Raw genomic sequence first — 18052 nt, 5'->3', positions numbered from 1 at the left:
CTCTGCCCATACAAGTCGCCCATCTAAGAAATAAAGGTACCATTCATCAAGGCTGTGCTTTTTCTAATTTGAGGCTTATCCAAAATTTCCTTTAGTTTTGCAATTATAGTGGATAATGTGGCTTCCCCCAAATTCTGCCCCCATCTTTTGGAAAAGCAGTACCTCCAACTAAATTTTATAAGAGGCTTTCACATTTTCAAAAAGTGAAAGGGAATGCAGATGACCAGGAACAGAGAGCATGGGTAATGAAGGAGAGGTGGTCCATGCACTTTCAGAGAGATGGCAAAAGAGCATCAAGCTGGTGAGACCAAATTGTGCGGTGAAGCTGCCGCACATGGTCCTAGTTTCAGAGAAACAGCCTTTCTACAGGTTTCTTTACAGAGGCCAGCATCTCCGTTTCCATTTCAGGAAATCCCCAAACAGGAAATGAGATATTGCAGGCTTTGGGCTTTGGGAACAGACTCACGAGAGAGATAAATTTCAGCAGCCTAAAAACAGTTCTTCTTGGCTCCTGAGGACATGCAGCTGAGCCAAGGTGAACCCCGCTTCCTCCTGCTGTCTGTAGCTTCCTCGAGTGCCTGGCATCTCAGCACCCATCACCCCAGAACCACTGTTCCCTACACAGCCCACGTTCGTCCCCTCGACACGGGAATCTGCGCACCTTGCACAAGGCTGGAACAAACTGGAGGGTCGCTCGTGGGCATCTTTAGGAGAAAACAACCCCCAATCTCGTGTGGACAGGGAAGAGCCTGTCTTGGCAGGCTCAGGAGGGGGGCTGCCATAGGACTCAGGGCTGAAGCAGTCTGACCTCAGCGCTGGCAGCCTCTGCGATGACCTTGGAAAGGACCTCGTGTTAACTTGATCAGAACCTCCAGACAAAACACGTGTGTTCAGCCAAACATTTGAATGTTTCCAACGTTTAGCTGTTCTCCATCACGTGAAGACAGTCTTCATGGCACTAGACCTTGATTTGAACCTCAAAGAAAGCAGCTGAGAAGGGATCCCTCTCTACTCCCATTCTCTCCTTTTCCAACACCCCTGTAAACAAACTATGGGGGTGTAGTTGGGCCATGCAGGTATATCAAGCTCTCATATGATTCATACATTACCTAGAATACAGTGGAGGTGGATTTAGGTTAATTTGGAGATGACTGGAAAGTGGCACTGAGCCTGGGACCTTGACCGTGTCACCAGGACTTGCAGATCTTTCACGATGCTGTTCTCTGCATTGGGGCTTCACTGCTTCCCAGTGGAACCGACAACATGATCTCGGGTAGTGCTCCCCTCATGTCTTGGGTTTAATGTGTCACGGATTTCTGCAGGGCATTGCCCAGTGGGATGACTGATTAGTATGGATCGTCATTAATTGTTTGATGCCTGTTATATGGGATGGGAGGGTGCTTTCAGGGTAAATATAATTTGAGAATAGCCAGAGATGAGTGACAGCATTGCTCGTTTTCTCATCTCCTGTGGACTTCAGATCTTCCAAGTGAGCCTGGCAATTATCTCAGGAAGAAAAGCGCGACATGTGGTTTTTCCCAGTGGGGGCTTTCATTGTCCATTGGGGTCCCTGTGTTTACTGCAGCTCAAGGAAACCATGACAACCATATTTGTCTCCATTTCCTCTCCCCTCGATGCTTCTGGTTCCATCTGTTCAGTACTCACCAAGGAAGTCAACATTTGGTCTCTTTTTCTCATTATAAATAAAAGTATGCTTACGTGAGTTTGTTTTGCAAGAAATATAGAAGAAAATAAAAATGGAAAAGTGGCGTGTGGCTTGATAAATTGCTTGATACCTTCTCTATACCTCCTTTTTCTTAATTTTCACTGACTTGTGATATATTCATTTGAATTGTCAGAAGGTGCCTTTGCGGTGTGCAGAGATACCAAAATACCCTACTTTGTAGGTATATATCTTCTTGATGAAAAAAAATGCCTCCTCTGTTTTCAGTCATGGTGGTGCACCTCTGGATCTAAGCATATTCCTTTCACTCCCAAAATCGCAGAGGGTGGCAGGTGGTTTTGACTTCTAAAGCTTTCTACAAGCTCTTAGGGTCATGTGGCTCTTTGATGAGCCCTGCACAAGAAGACAGTAACTAAGAGGAAGACATATATGGCTTCACTCCGGTAGGACATCAGCGGGTTCCTTTTTTTGTGGTGTAGGATGGCCTTTTATAGTTGAGTCCCACTGATGGAATAACCCAGGACAGAGCTGTTCTAGGTCAGGGGTCCTGGCTTGTATCTAGCGTTACCTTTGCTATTAACTACCTTTGTGACCCTGTGCAAAGCATTTTACCTTATACGAACCCCAGTTCCTTCATAGATAAAATGAAGCAAAGCTAGATGACATACAAACCCCCAAAGAGCTTCAAAATGGCATGATTCTGTTTCATGGCTGAGCACTAAACGCTGTTTGATGACTTTGTGAGTTTTCCTCTCCTACTCCTTCAATACAGTTTTTGCCTACATGCTGTGGCTCCGGGCCCTTGGTCTTAATGAAATGGAAATCAAGATCTTTCCTCATAAACCTGTCTGTCAGATCACCAAAACTACACATCTGAGCATCCTCTCTCGTCTTTCTTGCCCCCTCTCTCCGTGGTAACCCACCCCACTTCGTGATCTGTTGTTTTGTCATATTCACATCAGTCCCTTCCTTCTGCCACTGTTTTGTGTAGCATCCCACCAACCAGTCTACTCCCCCCAAATTCAGGCGCTCCACGGATCTCTTCCAAGGTCATGCCCCACATCCTTCCATCTGGAAAGCTCAAATGACACTTGCATAACCTTTTCCCAATTTATTTAGATGGTGTCAACTTTGTAGTCTGCTCACTTTGGGGCCTTTCTCTCAAGAAAAACTTTTTTTCTTGTAAATCAAACACTCCGTAGCTTAATATCCTTTCATATCCCCTCATTCCCTTTGAGATACAGACTCTTCTGATACAGCCCTTATTGACTTTCCAAGCTCACCTCTTAGGTCTCACCTGTTAATATGCCGTGTGCTCTGTTGTACCAAACTAACTATATGTTGTCTAAACGCTCCATGCTTTCTTCACCTCTGCGTCTTTGTGTACACTGTTTTGTTCCCTGTGCTCCAATATCAATTTGATGAATCCCTACTTATGCTTCAAGACTCAGCTCAAATTACTTCCTCATGAAGCCTCCCTAATACCCTCAAAGATGATGGTTATTGTCTCTTCTTTCATTACACATTGTACATTTCTCCTTTGTAATCACCAAGATTACCCTCCAATATAGAAAAGGAGGTGACAGTACAACCCATTCCCCAGATGGTCTTAACAGTTGACAGGTTAAGCTCTGGTGTACATACTATATATATGCCCACCCCCATACCTGCCGGGGATGAGGAAGGACACACTGAAAGTCTTTGACCTTTGGGTCTACCTTCTAGCTCACTTAAGAGTTTCAGTGAGGAGGTGAGCTATGGGAGTCTCTTCTGCCACATTTCATTAGCATCTTCCTCTCTGGTTTCTCTCAACTGGTCTGAGACTTAGCATCTTTACTTTTGTTCTGCACTCAGGGTCCTGCATCTTCTCTGCAGGTGAGTGTCCTTGCACTGCCAAGCCATGGGCTGGATGGCATCCCAGCTGGAGAAAAAGAGGCTTCCCTGATAATCTGGACTATGTAGCATCTGCAACCCCGTAGGCATGTTCTGTAGATTTTCCTGCTAAAATACCATCTGCCTCCTGTTCCCTTCTCTCATCCTACTCTGATACGCACCTGACATCAGAAGGCGAAAAGTCAGATGGGAAACACCTATCCTACAATGTCTATAAACAGACTTCCTATATGATCATTTTAGTGATCTGTTTACATGTTTGTCTCCTGCAGACTTAAGTATCTCTGAGATCAAATGGTGTTTTTCTTTTTGTATATATCCCTAATGCCTCAGAAAATTCAATGAATGAATCTCACATATGAATTTGAATACTGTTTATACACACATATTGTCAAAGTTAATGATTTATAAGTAGCATGTTCTTCCTTCATTTAAAACTTGCTCATGAGTGAGTTAGATTATGAACATCTACAAATATGTTTGAATTTAAAACATCTTCCATTTAAAATTAGCAATAAATGTTGGCAATATTTTCATGTACTTCTAGTTCAAGGCATTAGCCTTTAAAGTAGAAATTAAAGCCAAGCCAAGATAATTAATTTGAATAATTAATCTGCCAAGTCTTATTGCTGGTGGTGAGCATATATATATACATATATATAAAAACATACAGAAGTAGGCAATATTTGGAGAATCAAGGGAACATGAAAATAAAAGACCAATCACAGAATAACCAATCACAGAAAATGCAACCAAATAGTTTACACTGTTTTCTTTAGCACATTTGAAAAAGGGAGCTGGGTGTCAGTTAAGAGTGCTGGTTGCAGAGATTAACCTTGTTCTCGAGGTGGAAAAGCCTGGTTGGGTCCTCTTGTTTCTGTACAGATGGTGACAGGTCCAGGGGAAGGGACACCTGAAAATCATCTGTCGTTTGATAAATCAGTTGTATTACTAGATGTCAGAAAGTTGGGTAATGTATTCAAGAAGTCCTTTGAAGACATACGTGCCTTTTAAATGCAGATAGTGTACTGTAATTTTAGATTTTATGGAGGGATCGCACTCCTTTATCAGGGGTTAAAATGTCTTGGCAGAAATATAGATCAATAGAACAAAATAGAAAGCCCAGCGATAAAACCACATGCCTATGGACACCTTATCTTTGACAAAGGAGGCCAAAATATACAATGGAGAGAAGACAATCTCTTTAACAAGTGGTGCTGGGAAAACTGGTCAACCACCTGTAAAAAAAATGAAACTAGAACACTTTGTAACACCATACACAAAAGTAAACTCAAATGGATTAAAGATCTAAATGTAAGACCAGAAACTATAAAACTCCTAGAGGAAAACATAGGTAGAACACTCTCTGACATAAATCTTTGACAGTAAGATTCTCTGACCCACTTCCCAGAGTAATGGAAATAAAAGCAAAAATAAACAAATGGAACCTAATTAAACTTAAAAGCTTTTGCACAATGAAGGAAATTATAAGCAAGGTGAAAAGACAGCCTTCAGAATGGGAGAAAATAATAGCAAATGGAGCAACTGACAAAAAATTAATCTCAAAAATATACAAGCAGTTCATGCAGCTCAATACCAGAAAAATAAAGGACCCAATCAAAAAATGGGCCAAAGAACTAAACAGACATTTCTCCAAAGAAGACATACAGATGGCTAACAAACACATGAAAAGTTGCTCAGCATCACTCATTATCAGAGAAATGCAAATCAAAACCTCAATGAGGTACCATTACACGCCAGTCAGAATGGCTGCTATCCAAAAGTCTACAAGCAATAAATGCTGGAGAGAGTGTGGAGAAAAGGGAACCCTCTTACACTGCTGGTGGGAATGCAAACTAGTACAGCCACTATGGAAAACAGTGTGGAGATTCCTTAAAAAACTGGAAATAGAACTGCCATATGACCCAGCAATCCCACTCCTGGGCATACACAGAGGAAACCAGATCTGAAAGAGACACGTGCACCCCAATGTTCATTGCAGCACTGTTTATAACAGCCAGGACATGGAAGCAACCTAGATGCCCATCAGCAGACGAATGGATAAGGAAGCTGTGGTACATATACACCATGGAATATTACTCAGCCATTAAAAATAATTCACTTGAATCAGTTCTAATGAGATGGATGAAACTGGAGCCCATTATACAGAGTGAAGTAAGCCAGAAAGATAAAGACCAATACAGTATACTAACACATATATATGGAATTTTAAAAGATGGTAACGATAACCCTATATGCAAAACAGAAAAAGAGACACCGATGTACAGAACAGACTTTTAGACTCTGTGGGAGAAGGTGAGGGTGGGATGTTCAGAGAGAACAGCATTGAAACAAGTATACTATCAAGGGTGAAACAGATCACCAGCCCAGGTTGGATGCATGAGACGGGTGCTCAGGGCTGGTGCAATGAGAAGACCCAGAGGGATGGGATGGAGAGGGAGGTAGGAGGAGGGATTGGGATGGGGAACACATGTAAATCCATGGCTAATTCATGTCAATGTATGGCAAAAACCACTACAATATTGTAAAATAATTAGCCTCCAAAGAATAAAAATAAATGGAAAAAAAATTTTAAAAAGAGAAATACCAATATAGTATATTAATGCATATATATGGAATTTATAAAGATGGTAATGATGACCCTGTATGCAAGACAGCAAAAGAGACACAGATATAAAGAACAGACTTTTGGACTCTGGGAGAAGGCGAGGGTGGGATGATTTGAGAGAATAGCATTGAAACATGTCTATTACCATATGTGAAATAGATGACCAGTGCAAGTTCAACGCATGAAGCAGGGCACTCAAAACCAGTGCTCTCGGACAACCCAGAGGGATGGGGTGGGGAGGGGGGTGGGAGGGAGGTTCAGGACAGGCGGACACATGTATACCCGTGGCTGATTCATGTCAATGTATGGCAAAAACAACCGCAGTATTGTAAAGTAATTAGCCTCCAATTAAAATAAATTAATTAATTTTTAAAAATGTCTTGGAATTTTTCTCTAACCAACGTTCCTCATGATGACCTTTGCTTGCTTAGAGTGACTAGCATTCATATGGGCTGTCTGTCCTCTGCTTCTATATAATATTTGTCTGTGTGTTTCCTTATTGATGTGCTTGGTCGCCCAGTCATGACCGACTCTTTGCGACCCCATGGACTGTAGCCCACCAGGCTTCTCTGTCCGTGGGGATTTTCCAGGCAAGAATACTGGAGTGGGTTGCCATGCCCTTCTCTAGGGGATCTTCCCAACCCAGGGATTGAACCCAGGTCTCCCACATTGCAGGCAGAATCTTTATCATCTGAGCTACCAGGGAAGCCCATGCTTCCTTAGCATATTCCCACAGTAGCTCATCTACTAGATTATTTTACCCTAGGGGTTCATGTCTTGGCATTCTCTATAGCTCAGTATAAATCTATGTTCCAAACATTTTTCCTATGGCTGTCATGTGATTTGATTCCCAGAACAACTTTGTAAAGTGAACATAATATTACTCTGATTTTTGCAGATGGAAAGACAGATGCAGAATGTTGAGTAACTTCTCCAAAGGTACACAGCAAGTTAAGTGGCTGAGTCCAGATATGTTAATAGATCAGAGTTCATGATCATTCTGCAGTATACTTTTTAAAGAAAAAGAATTATTCCAGAGGATGTACTTAGAGATCCTTTAGCTGACAAAATGGACAGGCAGCATTTTGGGGGTCATGGGATTGTTGTATTCATGTTGTCTAAATATTAAGTCTATTTCATGTTGGTCATGCATGGAGTATATAATCCAAGGCTCTGCTTTTAATTGGTGATTAAGAGAGATAGGTTTGTTGGAACCAAATTCTCAGATGACAGAAGATGATGGACATCTGTTGATCTAGAAGTTTATTCAAAACAATAAGGTAAGTATTCCAGAGAGGAAATTTAGCTCACTAGTAGGCATTCTGAGTGCTTCTCAGAGTTTTTTTTTTTTTTTTTCTTCTTTTTTTTTTTTTTTTTTTCTTCTTCTCAGAGTTTTGATCTTTTTCTTTCCTTCTCACTGAGTAAGGGGTAATCATTTTTAAATGAATTAAACACCAAGTTCTGTAATTGCCTGATTACTATCATCTTTCCTTTTTTCACTCCCCACTGCTCCTCGACATGAGGCTGATACTTCCTTCAGGCACTCAAAATTTCATCCCTTGAAAATGGAGTATAAAACGCATTAAAATATACCACACGTGGTGATTAATTGTCAGAAGAAAATTACCCAGACCCTTGATCTCAGACTTATTTTTTTCAAATGCTATAAATCCAATTTATCTCACGCTCAAGCTTCTTTGAATTTTAGTGTCTCAATCACCCTATGGTAAGATTGCTCTCTTCTTCAGGGTAATTTAATATAAAGATGAAATTACCCAGTATATTGCACCTCTTTTGATAAAATAGGTTAATGTCAGAAGAGTTTTCTTTCCTGAATCAACTGCACATATATTTTTAATACAAACTTTATTAGTCCCTAAGAAATCTGTTGATGCTATAGAATACTCATGAAAAAGATACTCTTTTTGGCTAAATTATGAGCACCAATTGCCTTAGACAGTTTCACATTAAATATTTATTTTGAATCCTCTTAGTTTTCATCTCTGTTTATTTCTGGGGACCACATAGCATATCAAGGATATAAAAATATCATAAAAACAGGCCATAAATGAAATTACCTTTGGCTACAAGCTAACTTATCTATATAAGAAAGTAAATTGTACTGATCACTGTTACAGAACAAGGGGTTTGCAGATTGTCTCCAGGATAATTTGGTAACTGCTATCTCGGGTTGTTTTCTGTCCTTTTGATGTGTGTCTGTAGTCTCTGAAACATCTTTGATTTTAGTTGGAACATCCACTCTTGTGACTCTGAAGCAGAAGAGCTCATTTGCTTTTCTGCATCACCACCTTCCTCTGTGTTTTTGTTTTGCCTCTGCGAGTGAAGGGGAAAGATCAGGGCATTCGTCTCTCCCTCCATTAGAAGAATGCATTTCGGTTTTCATCTGATTAGCTGCTGTAATGTGAAGCTTTCGGTGCCTGCCGATAAGATGGGAGACTGGCAGTGATAAGGACCCTGGGAAGCTCTCAGGAGGAACACTGAGAACCGTTATCATGAGTTTCACTCAAAAGATCAAGTGTCAGGCTTGCTCACCCCATCCTCAAATCCTTGCTTATTAACTGTCACCGTGTGGCTACTCAGGGAAGTTATAGTGAGGCTTCAGACAGAGTTTCTATAAGTCTCAAGGCACATGGAACCAAAGTAGCCAGTAATGAGTTCAAATGTCTTAGCCCAGCGTGTTCTCAGGGCCAAAGGGTTTCCAGCAGCTGTCTTCTTTCCCTTTTAAAAACATAAAAGTGTCAAAAAACGGAAAATCTTAATTCGACTCTTTTTATTCCTGGAGTTTAGGCTCCCCTGGCGGTTTGGTTCAGTGATAAAGAATCCAGCTGCCAATGCCAGAAATGTGGGTTCGATCCCTGGGTCATGAAGATCCCCTGAAGAAAGGAATGGCAACCTACTCCAGTAGTCTTGCTGGGAAGCCCCATGGACAGAGGAGCCTGGTGGGCTACAGTCCGTGGGGTTGCAAAAGAGTCAGACCCAACTTACTGACTAAACCACCACCACCATTCATGGAGTTTAGTGATCTCTGGCTTTTTTTTTTTTTTGAGAGCATTTATTTGTCCTAAAGTCCTATTTTATTGTTTAATTTAATTTAATTTTTATTATTTATTTTTGGCTGCACTAGGTCCTTGTTGCTGCATGCGGGCTTCTCATTCTGGTGCTTTTCTTGCCGCAGAACACGGGCTGCAGGGCGTGTGAGCTTCAGTAGTTGTGCCACATGTGGTTAGTTGCTTCATGGCACGTGGGATCTTCCTGGACCAGGGATTGAACCCGTGTCCCCTGAATTGGCAGGCTTATTCTCAATCCCTGAACTACCAGGGAAGTCCCTAGTGATCTCTTCAATATTAGCAAGGCAAAAGAACTAACAAGGAAGATGGAACCTGTTATTTCTGGAAACCTCAGAAGACTTCTGTAAATTCACAACACGATGGCCGGATCTGATCTGTGTAGGCAAAGGACTGAAAGGTACCAGCGTCACATTTTTACATCTCTCTACTCTACCGCTTCCCGAAATATGAGTGAAGAACACCTGTAAGGCCAGGGAGTGTCTGAAAACTTTAGCCTGACTAGCAAGATGATGAATATGAAAGAGATTCTGTTCCACATTTTTGGAGTTGGGTATTTTCTTTTCTAGAATGCTCCTGTTTTCCCTAGGACAATTCCAGCATCAAGAAAGCTGTTTGTGAGAAATAAGCACACAGGTAAAATCCCTTCCTCACAAAGAGAAAACTCATGGACTTGAAATACCTGGTCAGTTACTACTGAGAGCAAGGCTGGACTTTGTAAAATGGAGAAGTCAGAAAATAAACTTGGGGTCTGGCTGTCTCTTACTTCTTCTATCAGTAAAACAAAAGAGTTATGCACTTGGTAATTGTTAATACCTCTTTTGGTTTTAGTATGCTATGATTGGTGAGGCAGCATATGTCCATTTAGATATGGCAAATATTAAACTTGCATATTGCTTTTCTTGCTGGTTATATTCATGGCAGACTCCAGTCGTTAACTGTGAGAACTTTTCTTGCCAACCTTGGAATTCTAAGGCCTCAGAAACCCGTTATCACAGAATTTCAGGCATCCACTATCCATCAGATGAAGACAAAACTTACATGCCTTTCCAGACATCGTGAGCAGAGGTGTAGTGACAAGGCAGAGGAGTGGACAGAAATCTGGTCCTGTGTCCGCTTATATACTTCCGTGTAACCCACAAGAGGGCAAATTAAATATTTTAAAGTAAAATTTGATATAGGTTTCTGTGTGAAAATGATTTTCATTTTTCTGGATAAGTGCCCAGAAATGCAACTGTTGGATCATACAGTAGTTGCATATTTAGTTTTTAAATAAAATTAGCAAACTCTTTCAGAGTGACTGTAACATTCCCATCAAATACTTATGAATGATCCAGTTTTTCTGCATCTTCAGCAGCATTTCGTATTCTTGATTTTTTAAGTTTTCACTCTCCTGATAGTTGTATAGTGAAGTCTCACGGTGGTCTTAATTTGCATTTCCCAATAGCTAATAATGTTGAACATCTTTCCACGGGCTTTCTTGCCTTCTCTATATTTATTGGCTGTGAAATGTCTCTTTGTGTCTTTAGCCCTTATTCTAATTGGATTGCTTCCTTTTTATTGTTGAATTTTGAGAGTTTTAAAATATATTCTCGATGCTAGTCCCTTTTTTGTATAAGGAGTTTGTGAATAGTTTTCTCCCACTCTAGCTTGTCTTTTCATCCTATTTTATTATTTTTTTTTTTGCTTTAGTTTATTTATTTTTATTTATTTATTTATTTTTATTAGTTGGAGGCCAATCACTTCACAACATTTCAGTGGGTTTTGTCATACACTGACATGAATCAGCCATAGAGTTACACGTATTCCCCATCCCGATCCCCCCTCCCACCTCCCTCTCCACCCGATTCCTCTGGGTCCTCCCAGTGCACCAGGCCCGAGCACTCGTCTCATGCATCTCACCTGGGCTAGTGATCTGTTTCACCACAGATAATATACATGCTGTTCTTTCGAAACATCCAACCCTCACCTTCTCCCACAGAGTTCAAAAGTCTGTTCTGTACTTCTGTGTCTCTTTTTCTGTTTTGCATATAGGGTTATCATTACCATCTTTCTAAATTCCATATATATGTGTTAGTATACTGTAATGTTCTTTATCTTTCTGGCTTACTTCACTCTGTATAATGGGCTTCAGTTTCATCCATCTCATTAGAACTGATTCAAATGAATTCTTTTTAACGGCTGAGTAATATTCCATGGTGTATATGTACCACAGCTTCCTTATCCATTCGTCTGCTGATGGGCATCTAGGTTGCTTCCATGTCCTGGCTATTATAAACAGTGCTGCAATGAACATTGGGGTGCACGTGTCTCTTTCAGATCTGGTTTCCTTGGTGTGTATGCCCAAGAGTGGTATTGCTGGGTCATATGGCAGTTCTATTTCCAGTTTTTTAAGGAATCTCCACACTGTTCTCCATAGTGGCTGTACTAGTTTGCATTCCCACCAGCAGTGTAAGAGGGTTCCCTTTTCTCCACACCCTCTCCAGCATTTATTGTTTGTAGACTTTTGGATAGCAGCCATCCTGACTGGCGTGTAATGGTACCTCATTGTGGTTTTGATTTGCATTTCTCTAATAATGAGTGATGTTGAGCATCTTTTCATGTGTTTGTTAGCCATCTGTATGTCTTCTTTGGAGAAATGTCTGTTTAGTTCTTTGGCCCATTTTTTGATTGGGTCATTTATTTTTCTGGAATTGAGCTGCAGGAGTTGCTTGTATATTTTTGAGATTAATCCTTTATCTATTTCTTCATTTGCTATTATTTTCTCCCAATCTGAGGGCTGTCTTTTCACCTTACTTATAGTTTCCTTTGTAGTGCAGAAGCTTTTAAGTTTCATTAGGTCCCATTTGTTTATTTTTGCTTTTATTTCCAATATTCTGGGAGGTGGGTCATAGAGGATCTTGCTGAGATTTATGTCGGAGAGTGTTTTGCCTATGTTCTCCTCTAGGAGTTTTATAGTTTCTGGTCTTACATTTAGATCTTTAATCCATTTTGAGTTTATTTTTGTGTATGATGTTAGAAAGTGTTCGATTTTCATTCTTTTACAAGTGGTTGACCAGTTTTCCCAGCACCACTTGTTAAAGAGGTTGTCTTTTTTCCATTGTATATCCTTGCCTCCTTTGTCAAAGATAAGGTGTCCATAGGTTCGTGGATTTATCTCTGGGCTTTCTATTCTGTTCCATTGATCTATATTTCTGTCTTTGTGCCAGTACCATACTGTCTTGATGACTGTGGCTTTGTAGTAGAGTCTGAAGTCAGGCAGGTTGATTCCTCCAGTTCCATTCTTCTTTCTCAAGATTACTTTGGCTATTCGAGGTTTTTTGTATTTCCATACAAATTGTGAAATTATTTGTTCTAGTTCTGTGAAAAATACCGTTGGTAGCTTGATAGGGATTGCATTGAATCTATAGATTGCTTTGGGTAGAATAGCCATTTTGACAATATTGATTCTTCCAATCCATGAACACGGTATGTTTCTCCATCTGTTTGTGTCCTCTTTGATTTCTTTCATCAGTGTTTTATAGTTTTCTATGTATAGGTCTTTTGTTTCTTTAGGTAGATATACTCCTAAGTATTTTATTCTTTTTGTTGCAATCATCCTATTTTAACAGGGTTTTTGCAAAGCAAAATTTGTTTGTTTTGCATTTATCATTTTATGCCTTTGTTTTTTAATTAAGTAATTAGTTTCATTTTTGCCTGTGCTGGGTCTTTATTGCTGCGTGTGGACTTTCTTTGGTTGCAGCCAGCAGGGCTTCTCGTGCAGCGGCTTCTCTTGTGAGGCATGGGCTCTGTGCGCACCGGCTTCAGGAGTTGTGGTTCAGTTGCTCCACAGGATGTGGGATCTCCCCAGATCAGGGATCCAACCCGTGTCCTCCACATTGGCAGGTGGATCCTTTGTCACTGAGCCACCAGGGAAGCCCTATCAGTTCAGTTCAGTTCAGTTGCTCAGTTGTGTCCGACTCTGGACCCAATGAATCGCAGCACGCCAGGCCTCCCTGTCCATCACCAACTCCCGGAGTTTACTCAAACTCATGTCCATCGAGTCAGTGATGCCATCCAGCCATCTCATCCTTTGTTGTCCCCTTCTCCTCCTGCCCCCAATCCCTCCCAGCATCAGGGTCTTTTCCAATGAATCAACTCTTCGCATGAGGTGGCCAAAGTATTGGAGCTTCAGCTTCAGCATCAGTCCTTCCAATGAACTCCCAGGACTGATCTCCTTTAGGAAGGACTGGCTGGCTCTCCTTGCAGTCCAAGGGACTCTCAAGAGTCTTCTCCAACACCACAGTTCAAAAGCATCAAGTTTTCATCGCTCAGCTTTCTTCACAGTCCAACTCTCACATCCATACATGACCACTGGAAAAACCATAGTCTTGAGTAGACAGACCTTTGTTGGCAAAGTAATGTTTCTGCTTTTTAAAGTAATGTCTCTGCTTTTTAATATGCTATCTAGGTTGGTCATAACTTTCCTTCCAAGGAGTAGGCGTCTTTTAATTTCATGGCTGCAGTTACCATCTGCAGTGATTTTGGAGCCCAAAAAAATAAAGTCTGACACTGTTTCCACTGTTTTCCCATTTTTTTCCCATGAAGTGATGGGACCAGAAGCCCTATACGTGCACTTTAATCAAGTTGAGGAAGTTTACCTTATTTCCTATTTTAAAAAAATTAAATTTAAAAACAATTTAAAAATTTTAAAAATTGTTCATGGCTTTTGAAGTTTATCAAATGTTTTTTCGGCATTGATCACTATGATCATGTCATTTCTTTTTCACCCTGATACTATGATGAATTATATTGATTTTTTTCAAATATTGAATTATTCTTGCATCCCTGGGGCATAGCCTGCTTGGTCATAACATATAATTTTAAAATATATTTATGAATTTTATATGCTAGTATTTCATTGAAGGAAATTCTGTGTTTACATTCATGAGAGATATTGGAGACAGTTTTCTTTTTTCTTTATTCTTTTGTGCTTCGTCTGGTTTGGTATCAGAGTAACACTTGTTTCATAAAATGAATCAGAGAGTATTTCCTTCTCTTCTATTTTCTGGATGAGATTATGCACCAGAGTCTGGGCTGTCCAGCCTCGTTTCCCTTTTGGCAACCTTGTCACTGCTGCAGGCCCCTGCCTTGCCCCCTCCAGGCCTCTGCTGTGTCCGCTATTAGGCAGAGTGACTTGTCTGAGTTCTTTCCTCACATTAGGAATAATTCTATGTTCTACTGTGAGTCTACATTTAAAGATGGTGATTGCAGCCATGAAATTAAAAGACGCTTACTCCTTGGAAGGAAAGTTATGACCAACCTAGACAACATATTAAAAAGCAGAGACATTACTTTACCAACAAAGGTCTGTCTAGTTAAGGCTATTGTTTTTCCAGTGGTCATGTATGGATGTGAGAGCTGGACTATAAAGAAGGCTGAGTGCCGAAGAATTGATGGTTTTGAACTGTGGTGTTGGAGAAGACTCTTGAGAGTCCCTTGGACTGCAAGGAGATCCGACCAGTCCATCCTAAAGGAAATCAGTCCTGGGTGTTCATTGGAGGGACTGATGTTGAAGCTGAAACTCCAATACTTTGGCCACCTGATGAGAAGAGCTGACTCATTGGAAAAGCCCCTGATGCTGGGAAAGATTGAGGGCAGGAGGAGAAGGGGACGACAGACGATGAGATGGTTGGATGGCATCACTGACTCGATGGACATAGGTTTGGGTGGACTCCGGGAGTTGATGATGGACAGGGAGGCCTGGCGTGCTGCGGTTCATGAGGTCTCAAAGAGTTGGACACAACTGAGCGACTGAACTGAACTGCACTGTGATTTCCATGACATCATCTGCTATTTTTTTGCCTGGCACAAAAAATCTTAGGTCTCAAGTCCTAGAGTATTCTTCACACTTCCTGCATCTTTTTCTATGTTATCCTCAAACCTTGCATCCCAAGGACCCCATGCTGTGAGAGCTGGCTCTTACTGGCTCGTGAGAACCCGTGCTCAAACTTTTAGGAACTTGGTGAGCTGGTTTTTGGAAACAGTTTATTATTTAATCTTACAATTAACAGTTTATTATTTAAGTAATCTTAACAATTAAATCATTTAAAAACAAATGTTCAGAACGCTCAAAAATTTTTATCACTTTACTGATTATTTCTTTGCAGTGTTCTGTTACCTATACTCTTGAGGTTATTTCCACCTATCTTATCTGCATGGTAGAAATACCGTAGAAAGGTGGGCTAAGGCACATCTTCCCAACTTCACAGTTAGTGATGTAACTTGTGTTATATCACTTGATGTAACTTCAAGTGATGTAACTTGAAACTGGTCATAGTGGGAGCTTTTCTATTGTGGAAGCTGAAAAATTTCACAAATTCAAGGCTGGATGTATTGTTTTGTTGATCAACTGGATTCAAGAAAATGATGGCAGAATGTTACCAGTGCACATTAAACTTAAAATTGTGTTATGTCTTAACCTGTTACATTATAAGTAACCCCCACATTGAAGAAATAGTCTTCCAGCATTCAAAGTTACCATCCAGTTCCACAAAAAGTTTACTGTCATGTCACTGGCAAATGAGAGGTGTCCTAACATATGTTTTTGTTGCCTCGGTAATTTATTCATTAATATAAACAAAAATACCCACCAATATTTATGTCAGAACTACATTCATCCCATTAATGACATGAATTGAGTTTTGCTAAACTACACAGCAAATCATTTTTCCAGAGGCTATTTTTGTGAAAACATTGTTGAATTGCAATTATAGATTAGCAACCGATACGGGTTTGGCAAAATACGTGAAAGAATTCTGTGGGAATAAATTTCTATAGAGAATTGACAACATAACCTGCTATTGGTAAGTCATGGGAGGCATGTCCTTTGTATGAATGAAATTTATTATATATGTGTGTATCCACTCACTTATTTTTTCCTGGAGCTTTTATCAGTATAATACAGTGAAGACCTTAACCCTTATAAAGGTATTGCCTTTTTCTTATCAAGCAAGGTATTTCTGACATTTTATTTTAAAGGATGATTTCATCACCAGAAGTTGCACTTCAAGCAAGGTTATGTGTGAAAAAAAATTTGCTTCACTTGACTCAACTATTCTCAAAGCCTTACAATGTAATCCAGCAGTCTACCAGCAGGTGTCACTGTGGTGCAGGGTCACCGTCAGAAGGACTCCATTTTCGGGCTTCCTGAGTATTGTTGGAGTTGAATTGCTTCCAGTTAAGTTACACACCAAACATCTCCTAAAGTCTCTTTATAGAAGCATATCTCACACCCAGGTTCTCTGAAAAAAGGCAGGACAGTAACAGAGGCATAATCCCCTGGCTCTGTTTGCTTGCTTGTTTTGCATTTTTAACCCTGCTATTACCTGTGTGTTCCGAAAGCCCCAAAACCTTCCTTTTAGCTCTATTCAGAGTATGATTCATTGACCAGCATCTCAGGTGTTACCTGGAAGCATGTTTGAAATATAGCATCTCAGACTCTGCCCTAGACCTAGTGAACAAGAATCTGCATTTTGCTAATGTCACCGGGGATTTTTATGCATGTTCAAGTGAGTGTAAGAAGCACTCATGTAAGTGACTCATACATTGACAGTTACTGTGAGGCTAAGAACAAGAGGAGAAAATAACTTTCAGCCTCATTAGTCAAGAGAATAAAGTTAGTGGGAAGGAGAGCACCATTTCCCATCTGATATTTTCCTTCTTGCATGTTAGGTTGCCTATACGTTTTCTTTCTTTTAAAAAAATTTTGGACAGATAGACTTTTCTGGATTTCCTGGCCTGGAAACCTGGCCTCAGCCAACTTCTCCAGTGTTATGTCTTGCCAGCTCCATTCTGCACTCTGTATTTCAGCCACACTAAATTACCTGCCACTGTGACCTTCTTAAAACTCTGATTTGATCTATTTCTCCACTGCTTGCAGTGGCTTCCTCTTGCTCTTCAGATAGAGATCAAAATTTCTGCTGTGATTTATAAGGGCTCCCAAGATCCAACCCTCTCTGGCTGTGTGTTCTTCCTCAGAATCTCCATCCTCCGTAGACTCAGTGCTTTGGCCTCAAATGCTCGCTCTTACTCTCTCTCCCGAGCCTTAGTCTCTTCTGTTTCCTCTCCCTGGAATGCTCTACCTGCTACCCCTTCTCGTCTATTTCCCAGCAGATACTTTCTTTAAATAACTTGGGAAGCCTTTTCTCCTAAATCCCTTAGATGCACATAAGTGCTCCATTTGATGACCCTCTAATACTTGCATTTTTACTTCATGGTGCTAATCATGTTTGTGATGACTGTTCCATAGATGTGTATTTTCTCGGGTAGACCATTTGTCCGTAGAGGAAGCGGGTATGTCAGTTCTGTTCGTCTGAAGACTCTGCCATGGCCGTCAACACCCTGCGTGGTCTGGTCCTTGATCTTCCCGCTTTCACCACCTCCTGTCACTCTTGCCTCCCCGCTTCCTTTGTTCTCGCTGCGGTTCCCCTGTACCTCTCACCGCAGGTCTCGGGCCTCACTGATCTTCCATGTGGCCATTCCTCGTTTTCTTCAGACCTTTAAGTCTTTTCGCCGAACCCTAGCAGAATATCTGGAGGCAGACCGACGTCGTGGGAGGTTTGGTGATGTGTCTTGGCTTAGGTCTTGCACCACATTGGCCTTTTGTTGGATTGCTTGCTGTCCACTGATCAACAGGAAATAGTTGATCCGTGTTGTACGCACTTTACAAAGATGTGACTCTGAGCAAAGTTTCCTTTCTCCATGAACGTCTGGTTCCCG

Source organism: Muntiacus reevesi, chromosome 10, assembly GCF_963930625.1.
Source record: "Muntiacus reevesi chromosome 10, mMunRee1.1, whole genome shotgun sequence".
In the NCBI taxonomy this organism is placed as follows: domain Eukaryota; kingdom Metazoa; phylum Chordata; class Mammalia; order Artiodactyla; family Cervidae; genus Muntiacus; species Muntiacus reevesi.
Note: the sequence above shows the minus strand (reverse complement) of the source record.